This window comes from Chrysemys picta, chromosome 2 (assembly GCF_011386835.1).
Source record: "Chrysemys picta bellii isolate R12L10 chromosome 2, ASM1138683v2, whole genome shotgun sequence".
Classification (NCBI taxonomy): domain Eukaryota; kingdom Metazoa; phylum Chordata; order Testudines; family Emydidae; genus Chrysemys; species Chrysemys picta.
This window is the reverse complement of record NC_088792.1, coordinates 147,357,898-147,383,404: the sequence shown is the minus strand read 5'-3', so window position 1 is coordinate 147,383,404 and position 25,507 is coordinate 147,357,898. Positions and strand designations below refer to the sequence as shown.

Here is a 25,507-nt window from a genome sequence, read left to right as displayed (position 1 = left end):
GTGCCCGCACGGCGGAGACTCCTGCAGGCTGCACTGTGCGAGGAGGGGTGTTGGTGCCTAGGTGCCCTGCTACCCCCCGTGCCCTGATCTGTTAGACTCCCTGGGATGAAGTCAATAAAAGCCCCCCTTCCCCAACCCAGAGTGTTTCCCCTTTTCACTCTGCATAGATTGGGACAGTGCCATCTAGCACACACCTCCTCCAAGGAATGGGCAAAATGCCCATTCTTCACTGCCAGGCCGAAGGCTCTCATCGACTCTGGCAGGGAAAGGAGGGAGGGACTTAAGGTGACAACGAGAGAAAAAATTAAGGTGGCACAATCTGGGATTGCAGCCACGTGCAGCAAATAACCCCAGTGGCTGGCAGAGGCCAGGATGCCGGCACCCTGGAGCCTTCTACAGTGCCAGAGCCAGCTGTGTTGGAGCTGAGTGCATGATGGACAGGTGCCCCCCAGCCATGGCTGCCACCCTGGGCAGGCCCTGTCTACAGCTGAGTTGCTCTGCTTAGGGGAACAGGCCCTAGCTTTATTCGCCTGACCCTATTCTGCCAGCCCAGGAAGCCCTCCCAGCCCAATGGGTAGTACTGGAGCTTCCAGGTCTGCCTCTATCCCCTCCCCACATGTCCCTAGGGTCCCGCCAACCCTGGCACCTAAGGGAATAGACCCCTACAGAGGGCACGGACGCCACTCTTCGGTGATGCTCCAGGGACTTCCAGGAAGCAGCACAGAAACCACTGGGCCAATCTCCCTGCTGATCACGCAATCGGTCGCAGCCTCCCTCACACATGCTAGTGCCACTGGCCCTCTCCGCCTGGCTGCGACTCACCCAGAAAGGCAGCCATGTAGAGCAGGTTCTCTCAGCGTGTGGGTCACTGTGTGACAGCCAGGCCCCCTACTATGGAAATGGCCTGCCTCATCATGCCGTGAGTCTGGGCCCACCGCAGCCTCTGCGCCTCCTGCTAGGCTGCTACATGGCCAGGAGGAACATCGCTGTAGCAGCCAAGCCAGAACCCAGCTCTTCCTGCTCCCGGAGCTAAAGGAGACTCCCCACTAGTTGTTGGTACTATAGTGCATATGGCAAACACCCAAGAGTTTGGGTTCTCTCCAGTAGAGGGCAGCAGTGTTTTCTAGACACACACTTTAATTATAACATGCGCCTTTGCTGTTGGCAGCCCTAGGTCAGTACTTTTACTAAGCCCCTGCAACTCTTCACAAAGGCTGCAGCTGCCAGGCTGGTCAGTGGAGCCCAAGCATCTCCCTCCCTGCGCGTCTACTCCGGAGGCCCCCACCCCAGTGCAATCTGTGCAACATGCTGAGCACAAGACACCCCCTGGGCAGTGGCTTGCTGGCGCCAGCCAGCTGTGTGCTGCATTGCGCCTGCCCTCATCCCAGGAGGCACCCCCGCAATGGAGGTGTGTTAAGAGCCAGGGTACCAGTACATAGCGCTCATGAACCCACAGCTAGCCCGATAATAACTATTGTCCTGTGCAAATGGTGTCTTCCTTGCAGCTCCGCACAGACCTCGTAGCCTTATCTAGCTCCATATGCACCCCTCCGTGGTCCCGTAGACCTCTCTGTCCCTCCATTCCCAGGCACACTCAACGGCTAGCTAGCCATCCTCATACACCTCTTCTGTCTAATCTACACTCTTCTCACTCTCTAATCTATCTCCCTGCACACACACCCTATCTAATCTATCTAGCCATCTACCCCTGTCCACACCCTCCTCGCTATTCACATACACACCCGGCTACCCAATCCCTCACATGACCCTTTGTGTATCTGTCTATCTCTGCACACATCTATCTGTCCATTAGTTCGCTACTGCAGTCCCAGCATTATGAGGGGCAGCGGACAAATTTCCCTTTTCCAGACCATCTTATGCAGCCCTTCCTCGCTGATTGCCTGAGCCAGAGCAGCAGGATGGGCACAAGGAACTGCAGCTGTCGGTGGGATCTGGGGCCCCACTGGACCTAGGGTGACCAGACAGCAAATGTGACAAATTAGGCTAGCGGGTGGGGGGTAATAGGAGCCTACATAAGAAAAAGACCCAAAAATCGGGACTGTCCCTATAAAATCAGGATATCTGGTCACCCTAACAGGACCCGGGCTGTCCATGTGGCTTGCTGTCTCCTCCTGGCATCTGGGCGACTCAGGGCCCCTGGTTTGGTTTGCACAGCAAGATTTCAGGCTTTTCTGCATGGCCCCATTTGCTATGAACCTGAAACACTTAGAGGCTGCAGCGGCCCTCATCTCAAAGGGAATCAAAAGGAAATGCTTTACAGCTAGACCTTGGGGGCCTCTCTAACTCCCAGCCAATCCTGCTCAGTGTCACTGCATGGGACCTCCCAGAGACCAGGCCTGAGCAGACACAGAAGGGACCTCTGACTGCAGCGCAGGAGTCACTGAGCGTCAGCAAAGCCAATCCTCACAAGGGCTTGGCAGGGACTGGCAGAGTTTGTCAACTGGTTACATTTCTGTCTCAGTACTTCTCCGCCAGCATCACCCTGGTGTCCGAGCCTTTCGCAATCCCAAGTGGCCCCAATCTTTTTTGTTGTACAGATGGGAAACTGAGGCACAGAAAGACCAAGTAACTGCCTTCAAGGCGTGCAGGAATTGAACCCAGGGCTCTGCAAGCCCATGCCAGTGGCCTGTCTCCAAGCCCAGCTTCCTTGCCCCTAGCCCTGCAAATCTTGGTCTGACACATCAAGTTGCATGTGAGTTTCAGCCCATTGCTGCATGGGCCGTTCCTTTTCTCCTGGCCACAGAGATGTGACACCACCCCTGCGTGACCTGCAGAGTCTCCCCTTTCCTACTGCAAAGGAGGGGGAAACCACTCAGATGCAGCGTGAGATATTTACAGCACAGGGAAGCTGGAGGGGGCGAGGGCTGGGAGTCAGGCTGCCTGGATTCTAGTCCCACCTCTGAGAGAAATGTGGTCTAGTGGGTAGAGCCCGGGGCACTAGGAGTTGGGACTTCTGGCGTTCTTCCAGTGACCCCTGTGTGACCTTACACAAGTCCTGCCCCCGCCCCTCTTTGCCTCTATGAAATGGAGACCCTGATTCTCACCCACCTGTTAGGGGCATTCATGAATGCTTGTCAAATGCTTTGAAAGCCTCAAGTGTTTGTCCAGACTCGGTCACACTAGGGGTATCACCCTGTCCAGCTCCAGGTCTTCGATTCACGTCCCAGATTCTCCAACAGAGGCTGCCTGCTGGCCCGGGACAGTTAGGGATTGGACCACGTTGCCTGTAGATGTGCGTGTGTCAGAGGGTAGGGGTCCTGCACATGAATACTGCGGGTAGCACTGAACAGGCTCATGGAAAACATTGCCTGTTATCTTCCCAGGATCAGGAAAAGGAAGAGGAACTTCTGGCCGCCCTCGGAGCTGCCGATGTAAGGGATACTTCCTGCCTGCTGGAGCTGGGAGGAGCAGGCCTTGGTATGACCTCCTGCAGTGCTAGAGGGGCTGGCGACGTTTGCAGCAAACTCTTCTGGGGTTGCCGCGTTTGTGGGAGGCTGCAGCTGGGAAAACTAGCATCTCTCTAGGCAGCGTTGCCCAGTGGATAGAGCACAGGACTCGCTCCTGGTGGCTAGCACTCAGGACACCTGCGTTCTCTTCCCGGTTCTGTGGCTGGCCTGCTGGGTAACCATCCCCTCTCCGTGCCTCAGTTTCTCCATCTATAAAATGGGGATAGTGACACTGCTCTTCTTTGTAGAGCACTTTAAGAATTAGGTGTTTACTTGTTATTGTCTGGCTGCCCCTTTTCTCACCTCCAGGCCTCCTGTCCTTTTTCAGCCAGACAGTTGTTCTGAGGGATCCGTGCCTTCTGCGGGCTCCAGGAGAGAGTGAGGTTTATAGGGACCCAACCCTGACCCCCACAGCTGGAGGTGCTGGGTGGGGCTCTGGGGAAGTCCCTGCTCTGGGTGCAGAAAGGTTGGATGGATGGCATCTGACTGCCGGCTGAGCCAGGTGCTCAGCTGATCATCTTGACCGGCCTGCACCTTAAGCTGTGATTCTGACGGGTGTTGCAGGAGAGGTGAGCTGGGCCCGGGAGACCTCCAGGGAAAACAGAATGCTGCCAGGGGTGCAGGTGGCATTTTCCTCTCAGAGTCGTTGTTGAGCCCAATGCCTCAGAGGTTGGGGGGGGGGGGGGGCACTATGCTGCAGGGAGCAGAATGTGGGGCTTAGTGGGGGGGCTCCCCTTCAAAGATGGTGCTGACCCCAACGCCCCAGCCCATTGCTAGGGGGCGCTGTGCCTTTGGAGGTGTGATCTTTCAGAATAAAAGCCGGTCTGAGGCCCTAAATGTGAGGTCATCAAAGACCCCGTGCGAAGTAGCCCTTGCACCTGTAATGCTTAGACCTGGTCTACACTAAAAAGTGAGGTCGACCCAGCGACATTGCTCAGGGGTGTGAAAAATACACACACACACACACACACACACACACACACACACACACACACACACCCGCCCCGAGTGCCGTACTTAAGCTGACCTAAGCCTGGTGAAGACAACGCTAGGTTGAGGGAAGAATTCTTCCATTGACTTAGCTACGCCTACAGCATGGGAGAACCCCTCCCCCCTCGGTGTACCTGGTGTCTACACTGAAGCACCACACCACTGAAGCATTTCAAGTGTTGCCAAGCCCTTCATGGGCTCTCCGGAGGCAAGCAGGCAGGGAGAAGCCCCAGCCCTTCATTAGCTGTATCAGCCCTCAGCTTGGTCTGAATTCACCCAGCATCTGCAAACAGTCTACTCTACTCGCACTGGGCACATTCAGATGTTTAACCCAGATGTGAGCAAAGTCTTGCTCATACTAGTAACTACACACCCAGCCTTACACTCCCAGCTCATAGACTGGACACAGTATCTGCTAGATAAGGGGCTTTGTGTAGTGTTCCACACAGCACGCAATTAACCTGTGGAACTCATTGCCAGGGGATGTTGTGAAGGCCAAAGATCAGCTAGGTAAGTTCATGGATGATAAGTCCATCAATAGCTATTAGCCAACATGGTCAGGGATGCAACCCCATGCTCTGGGTGTCACTAAATCTCTGACTCCCAAAAGCTGGGAGGAGAAGACAGGGGTGGCTCTCTCCAGCTTCCCTGTTTAGGACAGTCCCTCTGTCAGACCATTGGTCTGACCCAGTATGGCAGTTCTTGTGTTTCAGTTTATCCCAGCAACAAAAGGGTTAATTCTTCCCATGTGGGAGGCTGGAGTCACCTGAGTGGCTTATGTGCTTGGCTAGAAGTGAAATGCATTGTTGCCACTCGTGGTCTAATCTTCACCCAGCCTTAATGAATCGGCCACGCTCTGCTGGGTACAGAGCCATGGGGAGGTGCCTTGCAGAGCTGTCTGGCGCCAGCTAAGGGGGCCATTTAGGTGTCTCTCTGACTCCCCCATCATTCCTGGGAGACCTTCTTTTCAGGAGGGGTTGCAGGACACAACAGGGTTCTCCGGCACTCCCGCACCAGACCAGCTGCTGAGCTCAAGTGCCCCAGGATGGGAGAGACTCTGAGTCCTGCCCAGGAGACAGATGCCAGCTCTGGAGGGTGCCAAGGCCTGCTAGTTGCAGAGATGTTGGCAAAGGGGTGGGGAGAGTGTGACATTCCCCTCTGGTGTTGTCTGAACCGGTGATCTGCTAGGTCACCCCAATCCTTGACTCTGGGAGCCAGCCTTACCCTATGCTGCTCTGCTGCCCAGCCTTACGCACTCCTGGGCTCTTCAGCCCCTAGCATGTAAGCTGCTCCTTGGATTGTGCAGCCGAATGACACTAGCCAGTATCTCTGGACCAGACACAACACTCGGAGCCTCCATCTTTCAGTGTCCAGTTATGCCTGCTGGTTGCTGCAAGCTTATATGAGTTCGTCAATTTAACAAAGAAATTGATCTGTACCAGGCCTGTTATTCCAAAGGGAGCCTCTGACATGCTTCAAACCAAACGCACTGCTTCCGGTAGAACAAACAAACAGATGTATTAACTACAAAGATAAATGTTAAGTGATTATAAGTCAAAGCGTAACAAGTCAGATTTGGTCAAATGAAATAAAAGCAAAACTCATTCTAAGCTGATCTTAACACTTTCAATGTCCTTACAAACTTAGATGCTTCTCACCACAGCCTGGCTGGTTACCCTTCAGCCAGGCTCTCCTCTTTGATCAGCGCTTCAGTTGCTTAGTGCGGTGGTGTCTGTAGATGCAGGTGGAAGAGAGAGGAAGAGCATGGCAAACATCTCTCCCTTTTATCATGTCCTTTCTTCCCTCTTGGCTTTGCTCCCCCCCCCCCCTTCAGAATCAGGTGAACAGTTCCAAACTGACCAAAGGAAGGGGAAGGGGGGTGACTCACTGGAGAGTCCAACAGATCCTTTTGTTGCTGCCTAAGCCAGGGTCCTTTGTTCCTGTGTGGCTGGGCTGGGTTTGTCCCATACATGCCCTGATGAGGTGTGAACTGTCCCTCTGCTCTTGGAGAGTTTTTGCCTGGGCTTATTTTAAGCCATGAGGACACATGTTCAGCCTCATAAATATATACATGAGACTATAACCTATAACATTACTATAACATTGCTGTAACAACAATTACTATAATATCACTATAACAACAAGGCTCAGTGCATCATGAACCTTCCAAAGACACCCGACATGACAAACTTTGCATTGGATACCACACAATCATTTTATAAAGATGAACATGGGGGTGTAGGGTGTTCCCCCGAGGTACAGCGCGTCACAGAGAGCCAGGGTGTGCTGCAAGGAAGAATTTTACAGGAAAGAATGTGAGTAGAGTGCAGGGAGGGGATGAGCCGTGAGTCAGGACTCCTGGGTTCCGTCTTGGGCTATGGGAGGAGAGTGGGGTCTAGTCTAGTGGTTATAGCAGGGACTGGGAGTCAGGATTCCTCTGGCACTCACTATCTCTGTGTGGCCTTGGGCAAACCCCTTGCCCGCTGTATGCCTCAGTTTCCCCCATGCACCGGGTGACCAATCACCCTCACCTGCTGCCTGCGGTGGTTGTTAAGTCAGGGCTGATACGTCCATTGAGATCCTTGTGTGCTACACACAGTGCAGAACCCCCAGGGAGCTGAGGGAAGGGAAGGCTCACACCAGGAACTCCTCCCTGCGTGAGGCACAGGCCGAGGCATACGGGTGCTGCCAGGGAGGGACACCCGGCAAGGCTGCCAGCGTGCTTGGACTGAAGCCGCACCACGCAGGGCTGCAGGGTAATGTTCTCTGTCTGATGAACACCGAGAAAGGTCGAGACAGGTGAGCACCAACCTGCCTGGCTCCAAGGGACCTGCCAGATGTGCTCAGCTGCATCCAAGCCACCCTGCATTCAGGGAAGGCATCTCCAGGTGGGCAGGGTGCATGGGCCAGAGGGCGCCCTAGCAGCAATCCAGGAGCCTGCCTGTGGTAGAAGCAGGGCACTGGGGCTGGCTCATTCCTCATCTGGGGTCTGGGGCACTGGGTTTAGTGAGGTGGTGGGAAGGAGTCAGAGCAGCTGGAGCCCAGTGAGGCCAGTGCTGAATTCCCCTCTGCTCTGCTGCTTCCTGGGGTCTTTGGAGCAGGGCCCCAGGGCTCAGCCCCTCACTTCCAGGTGACCCCCTCTTCCTCGCCCCAGTCTGTGCTTGGCTAATCAGGGGGTGCACAGAAGAGGCAGACGGGGCATGCACTGGCAATGCCGGTGGGTCAGAGCCCCAGGGTGATGCCATAGCAAAGGCGAATGGGCCGTGGGGGGCGAGAGTAGTGTAGGTGGCCAGAGCAAAGCACCCCTGGGATGTCCTTGGTCAAGTATTAACTCTGTCTCTCTGGCACGCAGCTGCCCCCCCATCACCGCAGAGCCTGAGCACCTCCCCATCTGTCATGTCTTGATCCTTTGGGGGAGGGCGGGCAGTACACTGTACAGATGGGAAATTGAGGCATGGAGTGACTCAATGATTTGCCCAAGGGCGGCTTTGGTAGACACAGGTGTCCTGAGTCCCCAGCTTGCTGGGCAGCCCTGCCTCTCTTACGCACAGCCTGGTACCCCAGGAAGCTTAGACAATGAACCTGGGGCCTCGTTCGGAGTTCCCTGCAAACAGACCCAGGTTTAATCAGACTCAGTTCGGCAGCTCTGGGGCTGTCGCATGGGCGGAGCCAAGCCATGGCCCCTCAGCAAGGACATTAGCTGCACAGTAAAATCCTGCATCTCAGTTCCTGTGCTGAGCAGGGCACAGGGCGGGGGTGCAGGTGACTTTAAGATCCTCGGGCTGCTCCCAGGTGGTGGCGAATAGCCGGAGTGCAGTGGGCCCTGGCCACACGTCCTGCCCCAGCTGTGCCCTTGGGCTCTGGCACAACACTGGGGCCAGAGCAGGGCCTGGGGCCCAAGAAGGTGGCAAGTGTAAAGGGGTGTAAATGGCAGCGGGATGTAAGTTGTGACGCTTCCCCAGGGCATAGGTGCTGACTTTCAGATTTCCCAGGGGGCGCTCGACACCCTGCTCTGTCCCAGACCCCACCCCCACTCCACCCCTTCCCCCAATGCCCCACCCCCACCCCACATCTTCCTGCCCCTACTCCGTCCCCACTCCACCCCTTCCCCCAATTCCCCACCTCATCCCACGTCTTCCCGCCCCTGCTCTGCCCCTTCCCCTGAGGATGCCCCGTATTCAACTCGTGCCTCCCCATAGTGGGGGTGGGGGCACAAGCAAATGGGCAGGTCACTTGTGTGTCCCCACGCTCAGCCCCGGGGCCACCACACTCTCCCCGCCCCGTGTTCCCTGCGGGGGGGGGGGCGCTTTGTCCTCCTGCTGCGCCTGCCCTCCTGGCACACTCTGCTGCTCTCCCTGCCCCCCAGGAGCCCAGGCGGGGAGCAGGAGGGAGCCACTTTTAACGCCAGCCCCTCGCAGTTGCTGCTCTGCAGCCCTGCCCTGCAGCCAGAGGTGAAAGTAAGATGGTATGCCCAAGTACGGCATACCGGCAAGAGCCGGTGTGCCGTACTGGCGTGGATCGGCTTCCCCTGGCGGCAATTTAAAGGGCCCGGGGCTCCCAGCAGCAGCTGGAGCCCCGGGCCCTTTAAATTGCCGCCAGAGCCCTGCTGCCGGAGCCCTGGGGAAGCAGCGGCGGGGCTTGGGCGGCGATTAAAGGGCTCGGAGCACCTGCCGCAGCTACCATCCCGGGCCCTTTAAATCATCCACGGAGCCCTGGGGTAGTGGCAGCGAGGCTCCGGCAACTATTTAAAGGGTCTGGGGCTGCGGCAGCCGCTACCGCCCTGACCCTTAAAATAGCCGCTGGAGCTCCGCCGCCGCCTCCCCAGGGCTCCGGCAGCAGGGCTCCAGGGACAATTTAAAGGGTCCGGGGCTCAGGTAGTCACTACCGTCCCGGGCCCTTTAAATCGTCCCCAGAGCCTGATGGAGCCCTGGGGTAGTGGCGGCGGGGCTCCGGCAGCGATTTAAAGGGCCAGGGGCTCAGACGCCACTATCGCTCCGGGCCCTTTAACTTGCCACCAGAGCCCCACCACCACTACCCCAGGGCTCCTGCAGCCTGTGGGGGTAGCGGGAGCCGGAGCCCCGGGCCCTTTAAATAACCGCCCGAGTCCCTGGCTGCCGCTGCTACCCCTGGGCTCCGGCAGCGGGGCTCGGGTGGCAATTTAAAGGGCCTGGGGCTCCCACTGCCGCTACCCTCCGGGGCCCTTTAAATTGCCACCCGAGCACTGCTGCTGGAGCCCTGGGGTAGCGGCGGCGGGGCTCTGGCAGTGATTTAAAGGGCAAGGGGCTCCCGGCTGCTGCTACTGCAGCAGAGCCCCGGGCCCTTTAAAGTTCTGCCAGAGGCCGGGGTCACTCCGATGCGGTAGCAGCAGCTGGAGCCCCGGGCCCTTTAAATCACCCCCAGGGCTCCCAGCCGCCTCTGCAGCTGGTAGCTCTGGGGGTGATTTAAAGGACCTGAGGCTCCCAGCTACTGTTACCACAGCCACAGCCCCGGGCCCTTTAAATCCTGATTTAAAGTGCCCGGGGATTTAAAGGCCACGCCTCTTCCAGTAGAGGCCCCGACCCCTCCTAAGGACTCCAGAGTACTGCTAAGACCTTTAAATTACTTTCACCCCTGCCTGCAGCTGCCTGAGAGAGCCCGGCTGGGGAGAAGGTAGCTTCCGCTCCCCACCTGGATCGGCTGCTGGGGACCCCAGCACCCAGGGCCGGCTCCAGGCACCAGCGTAACAAGCAGGTGCCTGGGGCGGCCAGTGAAGAGGGGGGTGGCACGTCAGGCTGTTCGATGGCAATTGGGCGGTGGGGCCATCACTCCCTCTCGCAGCAAAGGACCTGCTGCCAAATTGCCGCCCTAAAATGAAGCGGCGGTAGAGCTGCCGCCGATCCGATCGTGGGTTTATTTATTTATTTATTTATTTATTGGTTCTTGGGGTGGCAAAAATGCTAGAGCCGGCCCTGCCAGCACCCGAGCCCGGGCAGGCAGCGGGAGTCACCTCCCTAGCCCTGCTCTCTCAGGCAACCACCGCGGAGGGCTGCAGAGCAGCGTCTCAGTGGCTGGAAGGGGCTGGTCCCACCCCTTCCACTCCCTGCATCTGGGCCATGCGTCACCCAGGCCCACCCCCCGTTCCTCTCCCAGCATGCTGCCAAACAGCTGATGGCGGCTGGTGGGAGGCACCGTGGGGGACAGGGACGAGCTGATCGGCGGGGTCCAGCACTGGGAGGGGGAAGGAGGGGCCTGCTGGTGGGTGCTCAGCACCTAATTGTTTTTTCAGTGGGTGCTCCAGCCCCGGAGCACCCACGGAGTCAGCGCCTGTGCCCTTGGGGGCACCCACAGCTCATTAACGCCTGGCTGTGCCTGCCAGGGTCTCATCCTAACAAGAACATCCCAGCCAGGCCTCGGATATTGACCGATCATTTGGGCCACAGGGACAGCGGTCTTTATGTTCTTGGTGGGCTTAGGGCACCCGGGATTCTCCTACTCATAACTGGGTGGGCAGGGCAGGAAGGGGTGACTGGCAGATATGGGGCAGCCCCCTACAGAAGGTCTGGGCCGGAGGGGAACAGGAGTGACCGGGAGGTATAAGCCTGACTGGCCTGGCAGAGGGGGGTTTCCCCTGGCTGAGGCATGGATACTAAGGCTTCTGGGAGAGAGGGAAGGAGCCGGAGGCATCTCGGAGCATGGGGGAACCTGTCTGTCCCCTGGATGAGCGGGCAGGAGACCGGCTGGCTGAGGCCTCCCCGCTCTGTATGGGGTGCACACACTGGTGCAGCAGATATCAGAGGGGTAGCCATGTTAGTCTGTAACCACAAAAACAATGAGGAGTCCGATGGCACCTTAAAGACTAACAGATTTATTTGGGCAATAAGCTTTCGTGGGTAAAAAACTCACTTCTTCAGATGCACGGAGTGAAAATTACAGATACAGGCATAAATATACTGGCACAAGAAGAGAAGGGAGTTACCTTACAAGTGGAGAACCAGTGTTGACAAGGCCAACTACAATGCATTGGTGATCTTCCTGAAAACACCATCCTGGCCACCATGGATGTAGAAACTCTTTACACCAATATTCCACACGAGGATGGACTACAAGCTGTCAGGAACAGTATCCCTGATGAGGCCACAGCACACCTGGTGGCTGAGCTTTGTGACTTTGTCCTCACCCACAACCATTTCAGATTTGGGGACAACTTATACCTTCAAGTCAGCGGCACTGCTATGGGTACCCGCATGGCCCCACAGTATGCCAACATTTTTATGGCTGACTTAGAACAACACTTCCTCAGCTCTCGTCCCCTAACGCCCCTCCTCTACTTGCACTACATTGATGACATCTTCATCATATGGACCCACAGGAAGAAGGCCCTTGAAGAATTCCACCTGGATTTCAACAATTTCCACCCCACCATCAACCTCAGCCTGGACCAGTCCACACAAGAGATCCACTTCCTGGACACTACAGTGCAAATAAGTAATGGTCACATAAACGCCACCCTATACTGGAAACCTACTGACCGCTATACTTACCTACATGCCTCCAGCTTCCATCCAGGACACATCACATGATCCATTGTCTACAGCCAAGCCCTAAGATCATAGGCTTGTGCACGGGGTGTGCCGGGTGTGCCCAGGCACACCCTAATGCAGGGGTGGGCAAATGGCTCCACTTTCCTGGCACAACAAGCCACGGGGTCTGCGCTCCCGGCCGAACGCAGCAAGCTGCCGACCCCTCCCCCGCCTTCCCCCTCTCCCCTGGAGCCATGCCGCCGCACGCGCAGCGCTCTGGGGGCTGGGGCTGCGCGCTCCTGCAGGGCAGCGTTTGGCTCAGCGGTGAGGCAGACACGCTCCCCCCTCCCCTGGAGCCATGCCACCGCGCGCAGTGCTCTGGGGGCCGGGGCTCCATGGGGAGTCAGACACACTTCCCCTCCCCTGGAGCCATGCCGCCGTGCACGCAGCGCTCCGGGGGTCGGGGCTGCACGCTCCCGCGGGGCAGTGTTTGGCTCTGGGGGGAGGCTAGGAGCCTCAACTCACGGTAAGGGATCTTGGGCCAGGTATGTTGGATAAGGGGTGGGGGCAATCAGGGGACAGGGTGAGTTGGATAGAGGGTGAGATCCCGGGGGTGGTGGTTAGGGGCAGGGGATCTCTGGAGGGGGCAGTTGGGGAGCAGGGGGGATTGGCTGAGGCATGGGAGACAGTCCGGGGGTCTGTCAGGGAGCAGGGTGGGTTGGATAGGAGGTTGGATAGGGGGTGGGATCCTGGGGGGGTGGTTAGGGGCGGGAGGTCTCTGGGGGGGCAGTCAGGGAGCAGGGGTGATTGGATGGGGCGTGGGAGTCCCAGGGTCTCTCAAAGGGCGGGGGGTGGATAGGGTTCAGGGCAGTCGGGGGACAGGGAGCAAGGAGGGTCCTGGGGGGGCAGTTAGTGGGGGGGGTCTCTGGAGGGGGTGGTCAGGGGACAAGGAGCTGGGGAGGTTGGATGAGTCAGGAGTTCTGGGGTCCTGTCAGAGGGTGGGGAGCAGTTGGATAGTCGTGGGAGTCTGTCTGGGGGCGGGGGTGTGGATAAGAGTCGGGGCAATCAGGGGACAGGTAGGGGGTAGGGTCCTAGGGGGGCAGTCAGGGGACAAGGATCAGGGAGGCTTAGGCAGGGGGTGGAGTCCTGGGGGGCAGTTAGGGGCAGGGGTCCCAGGAGGAGGTAGTTGGGGGGGACAAGGAGTGGGGGGGCTGGGGGTTCTGAGGGGGGAAGTCAGGGGGCGGGAAGTAGGAGGGAGTGGATGGGGGCGGAACTAGGGCAGGGCAGGGGTGGGGCTAGGGTGGGGCTCCCTAGATGCACACCCTAATGAAATGGGCTGCGCACGCCTATGCCTCAAATACAACCGCATTTGCTCCAATCCATCACCTACAAGATCTTTATCAAGCATTCTTAAAACTACAATACCCACCTGGGAAAGTTAGGAAACAGATTGACAGAGTGAGACGGGTACCCAGAAGTCACCTACTACAGGACAGGCCCAACAAGGAAAATAACAGAAAACCACTGACCATCACATACAGCCCCCAGCTAAAACCTCTCCAGCACATTATCAATGATCTACAACCTATCCTGGAAAACGATCCCTCACTCTCACAGAACTTGGGAGGCAGGCCAGTCCTTGTTTACAGACAACCCCCCAACTTGAAGCAAATATTCACCAGCAACTACACACCACACCCCAGAAACACTAACCCAGGAACCAATCCCTGTAACGAACCTCGTTGCCTACTCTGTTCACATATCTACTCTAGCGACACCATCAGAGGACCCAACCACCATCAGCCACACCATCCGGGACTCATTCACCTGCACATCTATTAGTGTGATATATGCCATCATGTGCCAGCAATACCCCTCTGCCATGTACATTGGCCAAACCAGACAGTCTCTACGCAAAAGAATAAACGGACACAAATCGGACATCAGGAATGGTAACATACAAAAGCCAATCGGAGTACACTTCAATCTCCCTGGACATTCTATAACAGATTTAAAAGTAGCCATCCTTCAACAACAAAAAATTCAAAAACAGACTTCAAAGAGAAACTGCAGAGTTACAATTAATTTGCAAACTTAACACCATTAATTTGGGCTTGAATCGGGACTGGGAGTGGCTGGCTCACTACAAAAGCAATTTTCCCTCTCTTGGTATTGACATCTCCTCATCAATTATTGGGAGTGGACTACATCCACCCTAACTGAATTGGCCTTGTCAACACTGGTTCTCTACTTGTAAGGTAACTCCCTTCTCTTCATGTGTCAGTATGTCTGTGCCTGTATCTGTAATTTCCACTCCACGCATCTGAAGAAGTGGGTTTTTTATCTACGCTCATGCCCAAATAGATCTGTTAGTCTTTAAAGTGCAGCAGGGTGACACTTCCCAGTGCTCGCTGTGGGATGGGATGGCCCGGCCTGGCAATGGCCTGAAGGGTTATCGGCCCGTGTGGAACTGCTCCCCCAAGACCCCTCCCTGTCCCCGTCCTGCAGAGCCTCCTTCGCTGCCTGCCCATCAGGTGCTGGGCAGCAGGTGCGGGAGGCAGGAGCCTGTTCCTGCCCCCCAGTGAGGGGGGGTTGGGGCTGGCAAGGGTTGTATGGGGGGCAGTCTCAGAGGGGATGTGAAGCTGCTGAGGTCTGGGGCACCCCAGGATCTATGCTGGCTTGGCATCAGCAGAGAGAGCTGCCTGAAATAAGGGGTGGGGTTGGGAGGGGCCTATGACAGCCCTGTCGGTCTCAAGGAGAAACTACAGGTTTGCCCTTGGCCCTGCTGGCTGCAGGCTGGGGATTGGTCCTGCTTTGAGCAGGGGGTTGGACTAGATACCTCCTGAGATCCCTTCCAACCCTGATATTCTATGATTCTATGAGGAGGCTAGTGCCACGCAAGCTAGTGAACAGGAGCGGCTAACAGGGGAGTTTTGCAAGGGAGTTTGTAGGGGAAGTGTGAGCAGGGCTAGAACTCAACATTCTTTAAACTTAAAAACCAAAAACACCCCCCTTGATATAAACAAAACAACAACAAAGGAACCAGCTGCAGGAGTAAAAAGAGAATGGAGGCAAAAGTCCAGCAACAGAGTGGGGGCTACCCAGTTTATTGCAGCATGTATGATTACCTGCCCTATGGACGGGTGGCGTATGTGTGCATTCAGTGCAAGGAGCGCCTGGCCTTCAGAGACCGCGTACGGACTTTGGAGACCAGAGTGGCTGAACTGGAGGAGCTAAGGGAGACAGAGATACACATAGATGAGACTTTCCGGGACTCAGTAAAACGGTCCCACCCCCGGTCTGACAGCCTCTGTGCTGTTGAGGAGGATAAAAGTCCCAGGGAAGGAGAGCATCTAACTGGAGCAGAGGGAAACAATTCCATAGTTGGGACCCTCCTTCCAGATGATGTGGTATCCTCTCGCACTGAGGATACCTCTCTGGAGGAGGGAACGCCAGCTATTAGGAAGAGACAGGTATTAATAATGGGCGATTTGATCATTAGAAATATAGATAGATGGGTTTGCGATAACTGGGAGAATCGCATGGTGACTTGCCTGTCTGGTGTGAAGGTTGCAGATCTCTCGAGACATCTAGATAGTCTTATGTGTAGTGCTGGGGAGGAGCCAGTGGTCGTGCTACATGTAGGTACCAATCAGGGCTGACGAGAAGTGGGGGAAGTCGGTACAAATTACCGGGGCCCGGTGGTCTGGAAGAGGGACTGGGGCCCGGCTCCCCCCCCCCCCCCCATCGGCCCCATTTAGCCAGTCCGGGGCCCGGTGGTCCGGAAGGGGGCCCAGGGCCCGGCTTTCCCCCCCCTCTTGTCGACCCTGTTTAGCCGGTCCAGCGCCCGGTGGTCCAGCACCCGGTGGTCCGGAAGGGGGCCCGAAAATTTTTTCACCAGGGCCCCAACCTGCTTGCGGTGGCCTTGGTACCAATGACATAGGGAAAGGTAGGAGAGAGGTCCTGGAGGCCAAATTTAGGCTGCTAAGTAAGAGATTGAAGTTCAGGACCTCTATGGTAGCATTCTCTGAGATGCTCCCAGTTCCACGCGCAGAGCCAGTTAGACAGGCAGAACTGCAGGGTCTCAATGCGTGGACGAGACGATGGTGTAGGGAGGAGGGGTTTAGATTTATTAGGAACTGGGGAAACTTTTGGGATGGGGGAGCCTATACAGGAAGGATGGGCTCCACCTAAACCAAAATGGAACCAGATTGCTGGCACTTAACATTAAAAAAGTCATAGAACAGTTTTTAAACTAAGGGCTGGGGGAAAGCCGACAGGTGCGGAGGAGCATGTGGTTCGGACATCCTTTGGGGTGGATCTATTAGTAGAGAATCTCTATGTTCTAGTGAGGATGAGAGGATGGAAAATGATAAAAACACAGGCAGGGTCTGATCAGAAACAGTCAAATAAAAAAGAGTCCCATTCAATTACATTGTGTAATGGCAGACAGCTAAAAGGAGACAAGTTTTGAAAGTGCTCATATACCAATGCTAGAAGTCTAAATAATAAAATGGGTGAACTATACCCTAGTATTAAATGAGGATATTGAGATAATAGGTGTGACGTTGCACCCCATAATGCTTCATAGAAATATGCTTATGAATGTAAATATGACATAACTGACTATGTTTTATGCTAGATATGCCATGTAACATATCTGTGCAAAGGTTATGTTCTTCGCATGTATTCATCCTATCTGTATGAATATATCATTCTTGTATCTGAAACTAGAAATATGAAATATAACTCTGAGGTCCTATTGTAATTATGCAAAGTGTGGGCCATTAATGGTGGTTTGGAATCTTGATGGCTCCCATTAATCAGGACAATTGACTGTAGGGGGCTCTGTTTACTTATAAGTCTTCCTGTATACATGTGTGCTGGCAAGTGGGTAATGAAGTCTTACAGTGACATGTAATCATGTCACCTGAACTGGAATCCATCCTTAAACTGGTGCTTTTCCATTTAGAAGGAGGGGTGGGAACCCAGAGAGGGACAAAGGATTCCCGCCTTGTGCAAAAGATATATAAGAGGGTGGAACAGAACAAAAGGGGCTGCAATCATGAGAAATCCCCTAGCTACCACCTGAGCTGGAACCAGGACTGTACCAGGGGAAAGGATTGGGCCCAGACTAGAAGGAGGCTAGTCTGTCAAAGAAGCTTATTGGAACATCTCTGAGGGTGAGATTTACCTGCATTGTTTCCTACTGTATTAGGCTCAGACTTGCATGTTTTATTTTATTTTGTTTGGTCATTTACTTTGTTCTGTCTGTTATTACTGATCCTGCCAGCAGGTAGGGGATCTTGGGGGACAACTACTGCACTGGTGGGGTGTAAAATAAACTTTATTAAGAAAATGCAAAAACAGGGAAAATTTAATAGTGAGGGGTATGGGGTTTGTTAAGATAGACAATTGGGGAGGGGTTTAGTAAATAGGATAGGGGGTTTCAATAGTGGGGTACAATACAGTGAGGTACAATACAGTTGGTAACCAATTAACACTGAAGTACAAATGTAACAGGTAGCTAACAGTTTCTATGTAAAGGGTGTGTCACAGCAGCCTATAACCAACTAACAGTTTATGGGTAAAATGTGTTAAATAACCAACAACTCTAGGTAAAAATGTGTCACAGTGGTGTAAATGTAAAATGTGAGGGGTGTTAGAGAGAAAAAGGGTAACCAATGGGGTTTTATGCTAGACTTCAGTAATACAATTGAGGTCTGGCAGCAGTAGGAGCAAGGTGAGCACGTGGGGGAAGGAATTAAGAGAGAGAGAGAGCAGACAGGCTGCAAGTTTAAACAGCAGAGAGACAATTATACAGAACACAGCAAAATCTTATCTATGATTTAACTTAACCAAGACTACACAAATTAGCAAGTAACAAAACACAATGCAACAATTCTTTAAGCCTAACTTACAGAGTACAATGCAAGCAATTTTCTAAACCTAACTTAACCACAACTATGCAAAATGAAATTACAATTTATCTAGACTAAAGGCTAAATCTAACCTAATGGGTGCACCTTATACTAGGGGTAGTTCCAGAGGGCAGAGTGGTGTGTGCCCAGGATACAGCTTCAGGGCGGGGGGGTGTTTAACTAGTGGTGGCTGCAAGCAGGCTTATTTCTAGCAGCAAAGGCGCTGTGAAGCTAGAAGCAGATTACAGATACAGACCAAGGAGTTAGCTTGGGTCTGTCTGCTGACCCTGCCAGCAGCTAGAACAAGGGGAGTGTGCAAGAGGTTTTTCCTTACCAATCCCCAAAGCAGCAGCAGGAACAGCAGTTTCAGCATCAGAGGACTCGATTCGCTTACAATAATCAGGAGATCTCCAGGCACAAATTCGTTGTTCGTGGGAGGGGAGTTTAAAAACGGGGGTACGCTCAAAAACAAACGAGAGCGGGGAGAGGGCCCCCCAAAGACCCCTAGCTGATCAGACCAGGTGGCAAAGCAAGGACCTTCTCCGGGGGTCTGATCAGAAAATGTCTGGTTTTAAGGGCCAACTCAGGCAGTTTCCCGCCAGTAACTTTGATTGGTTCCTCTTGATACAGGGGAGGAGAGAAGGCAGGGAAAGGTTGCAGGTAGGCACAGGACATGCCTGGGCAAGTTCTGAGTCACAGGTATGACTCGTGTGCTTAGCTATGTGGCCACTTTAGGTCTTGCATACCTGGGCAGAGCACCCTACACCGAGCCGGGTCCGAACAAAGAAGCTAGACAAAGGAGCGAAAAGCCCCCACCTCCCTGAGCAGAGCAATGTCTGCACAAGCCATTTCCATGAGCAGGGCCAGGCTGTGACTTTGGTCAGTTCCATGGCCGGGGGGTGGGGTGGGGGGGCGGCCACTCAGCACAAACAGAAAGGAATCCAGCAGGGGGACAGCTGTAACAGACAATTATTTGGAACCACTTAAATCCTACTTTTTGTATTTAATAAAATCACTTTTTACTTATTAATTAACCCAGAGTATGTATTAATACCTGGGGGGGGGGGCAAACAGCTGTGCATATCTCTCTGTCAATATTATAGAGGGCGAACAATTTTTGAGTTTACTCTGTATAAGCTTTATACAGGATAAAACGGATTTATTTGGGGTTTGGACCCCACTGGGAGCTGGGTATCTGAGTGCTGGAGACAGGAGCACTTCTTAAGCTGTTTTTAGTTAAGCCTGCAGCGTGTGGGGGACGTGGTTCAGACTTGGATCTGTGTTTGCAGCAGGCAAGCGTGTCTAGCTCAAACAAGGCAAGATACTGAAGTCCCAAGCTGGCAGGGAAAACAGGCTCAGAGGTAGTCCCAGCACATCAGGTGGCAGTCCCAAAGGGGTTTCTGTGACCCAACCCGTCACAATAGGCATCACAGAAACTTGGTGGAATGAGGATAATCAATGGGACACAGTAATACCAGGGTACAAAATATATCGGAAGGACAGAACAGGTCCTGCTGGTGGGGGAGTGGCACTATATGTGAAAGAAAGCATAGAATCAAATGAAGTAAAAATCGTAAATGAATCAAACTGTACCATAGAATCTCTATGGATAGAAACTCCATGCTCTAATAATAATAAGGGATATATTACTGACCACCTGACCAGGATGGTGATAGTGACTGTGAAATGCTCAGGGAGGTTAGAGAGGCTATTAAAATAAAAAACGCAGTAATAATAATGGGGGATTTCAATTATCCCCATATTGACTGGGTACATGTCACCTCAGGAGGGGATGCAGAGATAAAGTTTCTTGACACCTTAAATGACTTTTTCTTGGAGCAGCTGGTCCTGGAACCCACCAGAGGAGAGGCAATTCTTGATTTAGTCCTAAGTGGAGCTCAGGATCAGGTCCAAGAGGTGAATATAGCTGGACCACTTGGTAATAGTGATCATAATATAATTAAATTTAATATCCCTGTGGCAGGAAAAACACCACAGTGGCCCAACAATGTAGCATTTAATTTCAGAAAGGGGAACTACACAAAAACGAGAAGGTTAGTTAAACAGAAATAAAAGATACAGCGCCAAAAGTGAAATCTCTGCAAGCTGCATGGAAACTTTTTAAAGACACCATAATAGAGGCTTAAATGTATACCCCAAATTAAAAAACATAGTAAGAGAAGCAAAAAAAGAGCCACCATGGCTAAACAACAAAGTAAAAGAAGCAGAGAGAGGCAAAAAGGCATCCTTTAAAAAGTGGAAGTTAAATTCTAGTGAGGAAAATAAAAAGGAGCCTAAACACTGGCAAATGAAGTGTAAAAATACAATTAGGAAGGTCAAAAAAGAATTTGAGGAACAATTAGCCAAAGACTCAAAAAGTAATAGCAAAAAAATTTTTAAGTACATCAGACGCAGGAAGCCTGCTAAACAACCAGTGGGGCCACTGGACGATTTAGGTGCTAAAGGAGCACTCAAGGACGATAAGGCCATTGCAGAGAAACTAAATTAATTCTTTGCATCCATCTTCATGGCTGAGGATGTGAAGGAGATTCCCAAACCTGAGCCATTCTTTTTAGGTGACAGATTTGAGGAACTGTCCCAGATTGAGGTATCATTAGAGGAGGTTTTGGAACAAATTGATAAATTAAACAGCAATAAGTCACCCGGACCAGATGGTATTCACCCAAGAATTCTGAAGGAACTCAAATGTGAAATTGCAGAACCACTAACTGTAGTCTGTAACCTATCATTTAAATCAGCTTCTGTACCAGATGACTGGAGGATAGCTAATGTGATGCCAATTTTTTAAAAAAGGGCTCCAGAGGTGATCCTGGCAATTACAGGCCTGTAAGCCTGACTTCAGTACCGGGCAAACTGGTTGAAACTATAATAAAGAACAATATTGTCAGACATATAGATGAACATAATTTGTTGAGGAAGAGTCAACATGGTTTTAGTAAAGGGAAATCATGCCTCACCAATAGGGTTACCATATTTCAGCAAGCAAAAAAGAGGACGGGAGGAGCCCCGCCCTAGCCCCGCCCCTGCCCCTCCCACTTCCCGCCCCCCCAGAACCCCCAACCCTCCCCCCGTTCCTTGTCCCCTGACTGCCCCCTCCTGGGACCCCTGCCCCTAACTGCCCCCCAGGACTCCACTCCCTATCTAAGCCTCCCTGCCTCTTGTCCCCTGACTGCCCCAACCCTTATCCACACCCCCACCCCCAGACAGACCCCTGGGACTCCCACGCCCCATCCAACCACTCCCCACCCCCTGACAGCCCCCCCCAGAACTCCCAACCCATCTAAACCCCTCTGCTCCCTGTCCCCTGACTGCTCCGATCCCTCTCCGCACTCCTGGCCCCTGACAGCCCCCCCCAGAACTCCCAACCCATCTAAATCCCTCTGCTCTCTGTCCCCTGACTGCTCCGATCCCTCTCCCCACTCCTGCCCCCTGACAGCTCCCCCCCAGAACTCCCATCCCCCCATCCCCCGCTCCTTGTCCCCTGACTGCCCCCTCCTGGGACCCCTGCTCCTAACTGCCCTCCAGAACCCCACCCCCTACCTAAGACTCCCTGTTCCTTGTCCCCTAACTGCCCCCTCCTAAACCCCCCCCAACTGCCCCCCAGGACCCTACCCCCTACCTGTACCCTGACTGCCCAAAACTTTCTCCACTCCCCCCAAAAAGCCCCCCCCCGTTTCTTGACTGCCCCCTCCAGAACCTCCCTGCCCCTTCTCCTGCCCCCTGGCCCCCTTACCCTGCTGCTCAGAACAGGGTGTTGGGCTCTGTGCGAGCCGAGCCGGACACGTGGCTGCGCTCCCCAGCACAACAAAACCTGGTCCCTGGCCCTGCACAGTGCTGCCGGACCGGGCTGCAGGGGAGAGCTGCCGGCTCAGAATGCAGGGCGGATCCGGCTCCTCTACAGCTGCTCTGGAGTCCAGCCCGGGACTTTCCTGCAGCCCTCCCAGCTGCTCGCTCTGCTCTGCCGGGGGAGGGGGGAAATCCCGGACATTTTGAGTGCTTTACAAATTCCCCCCGGACGCTATTTTTAGAACAAAAAGGAGGACATGTCCGGGTAAATCCGGACGAATGGTAACCCTACTCACCAATCTCCTAGAATTCTTTGAGGGGGTCAACAAGCATGTGGACCAAGGGGATCCAGTGGATATAGTATACTTAGATTTTCAGAAAGCCTTTGACAAGGTCCCTCACCAAAGGCTCTTAGGCAAAGTAAGTTGCCATGGAATAAGAGAGAAGGTGCTCTCTTGGATTGGTAACTGGTTAAAAGATAGAAAACAAAGGGTAGGTATAAATGGTCAGTTTTCAGAATGAAAAGAGGTAAATAGTTGTGTCCCCCAGGGGTCTGTTCTAAGACCAGTCCTATTCAACATATTCATAAATGATCTGGAAAAGGGGGTAAACAGAGTAGGTGGCCAAATTTGCAGATGATAAAAAATTACTCAAGATAATTAAGACCCAGGCAGGCTGCAAAGATCTACAAAAGGATCTCACAAAACTGGGTGACTGGGCAACAAAATGGCAGATAACATTTTATGTTGATAAATGCAAAGTAATGCACATTGGAAAGCATAATCCCAACTATACATATAAAATGATGGGGTCTAAATTAGCTGTTACCACCCAAGAAAGAGATCTTGGAGTCATTGTGGAGAGTTCTCTGAAAACATCCACTCAATGTGCAGCGGCAGTCAAAAAAGTTAATAGAATGCTGGGAAGAATTAAGAACAGATGGATGATAGGACAGAAAATATCATCTTGCCTCTATATAAATCCATGGTATGCCCACATCTTGAATACTGTGTGCAGATGTGGTCGCCCCATCTCAAAAAAGATATACTGGAATTGGAAAAGGTTCAGAAAAGGGCAACAAAAATGATTAGGGGTAAGGAACAGCTTCCATATGAGGAGGGATTAATAAGACTGGGACTTTTCAGCTTGGAAAAGAGATGGCTAAGGGGAGATATGATTGAGGTTTATAAAATCATGACTGGTGTAGAGAAAGTAGATAAGGAAGTGTTGTTTACTACTTCTCAAAACACAAGAACTAGGGGTCACCAAATGAAATTAATAGGCAGCAAGTTTAAAACAAATAAAGGGAAGTATTTCTTCACACAATGCACAGTCAACCTGTGGAACTCCTTGCCAGAGGATGTTGTGAAGGCCAAGACCATAACTGGGTTCAAAAAAGAACTAGATACATTCATGGAGGATAGGTCCATCAACGGCTATTAGCCAGGATGGGCAGGAATGGTGTCTCTAGCCTCTGTTTGCCAGAAGCTGGGAATGAGCAAGAGGGGATGGATCACTTGATGATTCCCTGTTCTGTTCATTCCCTCTGGGGCACCTGGCACTGGCTACTGTCAGAAGATAGGATACTGGGCTAGATGGACCCTTGATCTGACCCAGTAGGGCCATTCTTATGTTCTTATGACCAGACCCTAGTGTCCTGCACCTGGCTGGAGGGGGTTGGGGGTGCTTTCCCTTAGCCCAGCTTGAGTGTGTGAGGGGAGCAGGGTGCCCCTGGCTTGTGTGGACTGGGGTGTGCTTGCCCTGCACCCAGCTTCAGGGGGGAAGGGGGGCTGGGTGCCTCTGGCCTGGGGGCGGGGATTGGGGATGCTTGCCCTGTGCCCGGCTCTGGGTGTGTTTGGGGGGCAGGGAGACAGTGTCATCCCCTTGTGCCCAGTTTGGGTGCTGCAGTCAGAGGGGCCTCCGTGGCCCAGAGTCTCCCTAGCTCTCAAATCCCAAGGTGGGGGTGTGGTAGCTGCCTAGAGGCTTGTGATGTTCCCATCAGTCCTTCTGGTTTGAGGTCCTCCTCAGGCCTTCCTGGGGGTGGGGGGTACTGGGGGCACTACAGCTGGGTGACCATCGGAGAGGAGGGAAGCAACGCCTGGCTCCTGGGAGGCGGAAGAGCGTGTTCCTCATTTCAGTGGCTGTCTACAGGTCCAGCAGGTGTCCAAGGCTTCCTGCCTGACATCCTATTGATCTGCCAGTGAGGTTCCTGTAAAGGAGCCACAGGGCAGGGGTGAGGGCCCCTCTGTGTCCCTATCTCGGGAACCCCCTGTGCTCAGCTGACTGCAGAAGCCCTGGGCATGGGATGGGCCAGAGGAGGAAGGGGGTGTGGCTGAGGTGGACCCATCCCCAGAGATTCTTGCACCCCTGCAAAGCTCCAGAGAAATAGGGTCACAACTTAGGGTAGCACTCAGGCCAAAGCAGCTGCCAGATGAGGGAGGCAAAAACCGGTGCAGGGGTGACGGGCTCAGAGTGCGGGGCCTGGCTTAGGGAAAGCCAGCGAGCCCAGGCTGTTCCAGGAACACTGGCTCCCAGCTGTGAACATGTCTCCTCTGCCCACGGAGAAGGTGCTGCAAGAGTGTGAGGGGTCCCAGACAAGAGCTCTTCTCCCTCTGCAGCAGCTGTCCTGACTCTGATCTGCCCCTTGCCCCTCTCTTTCCTTCCTCCCCCCCATCCCTAGGAGCTCCTTCTCTGCCTTGCACTGGCCTGCCTGCTCGGCGCTACCCTTAGCCCGGAGGGATGGTGATGGGGCATTGTGCTCTCTAGATTGCCCCAGGGCTCCCATTGGTCATTGTAAGAGCTAGCTGGACTCTAGCATCATGTCTGAGCTCTAGGCCGGCCAGCCCAGCAGCTGGGGGAGACAGGCTGGCTGGGTGTGGGCTGAAACATTGGCCTAGACATTCAAACAGAAGGCTCCACTTCAACAAAAAGCACAGATGCTACGAAGTCTGGGGATGAACCTCAGGGACTCTTGCCCCTTGGGCTAGAGCAGTAAGCAGAGATCCGGGGCCTCACTGGCTTGTTTCTTTGAGGAGGGGAAATTGACAATATGAGATAGATATTTCTCTGGTGCCATCCTGTTCATTTACAGGGAACGTACACCATGTCCTCTTTCCCTGCACACAGTAGAAACAAAAAGCAGCAGGCAGTTTCCTTACTCAGAAATCCCCCAGTCCACCTCTCCAGAGGGCTCTCTGCTTCCTCTCAGGGCCAGGTTCATAACTGCTTCTCTCGATGTCGTCTTTTTCTGCTCCGGCACACAAACTGCTTGCCAAATAATCCCTTGGCACCCACATTTGCAACCAATTCCAAGGAAACCCCTCAGACCATACGGCCTAGTGCTTTGGGTGGTGACTTCTATTGCTTCCAGCTATTGCTACATAAAGGGCCATTTAATTACTCCTTCCACTTAGCCTGAAAGAGAGGTGCTTAGCACACTACGTGGGGGATTGTCCATGTATCAAGGACCCACTTCATAGCAATCATTAACCCTTTGCAGCATGATGCGACAAATCTAGAATGATGAACCAATTCATCACATCAGTAACTGAGAAATCAGCTAACTAGACTGTATCTTTGATCTGCTAACAGGCTCTGTGCTTTCTCAGGGAAGCACAGCATTCTCTAAGTGTCTCCCCCTAAGGTAGGTGACACCTAGAAGTTAACAAAGATTTTTTTCCTGGTCATTTTCTCCATGTACAATTGGCTTTATTCTCCGTTTGCAAATTGCTGCGCTGGCCCAGTCATGCTCCAGGCAGGAATTGAGAGAGAGTCAAATCATGTAACATTTGCTGAAAGATTTGGAAACATCGTTTCTCTGAGG

At 53.4% G+C, this 25,507-nt stretch overlaps 1 long non-coding RNA gene across 2 annotated transcripts in view; it reads right to left on the bottom strand.

The window, feature by feature from the left end:
• The window catches only part of LOC135981523 (uncharacterized), a 28,836-nt gene extending 10,325 nt beyond the window's left edge, over nt 1-18,511 (bottom strand). The window contains exons 1-2 of one of the 2 annotated variants that reach the window (XR_010598577.1): nt 18,212-18,473; nt 15,085-15,189 (exon numbers count right to left, since the gene is read on the bottom strand). This is a non-coding gene — a long non-coding RNA (uncharacterized LOC135981523). Of the gene's footprint in view, nt 1-15,084; nt 15,190-18,211 lie in introns of both variants that reach the window. The other variant, XR_010598578.1, reaches the window with a different exon arrangement.
• Between the last annotated feature and the right edge of the window lie 6,996 nt (nt 18,512-25,507).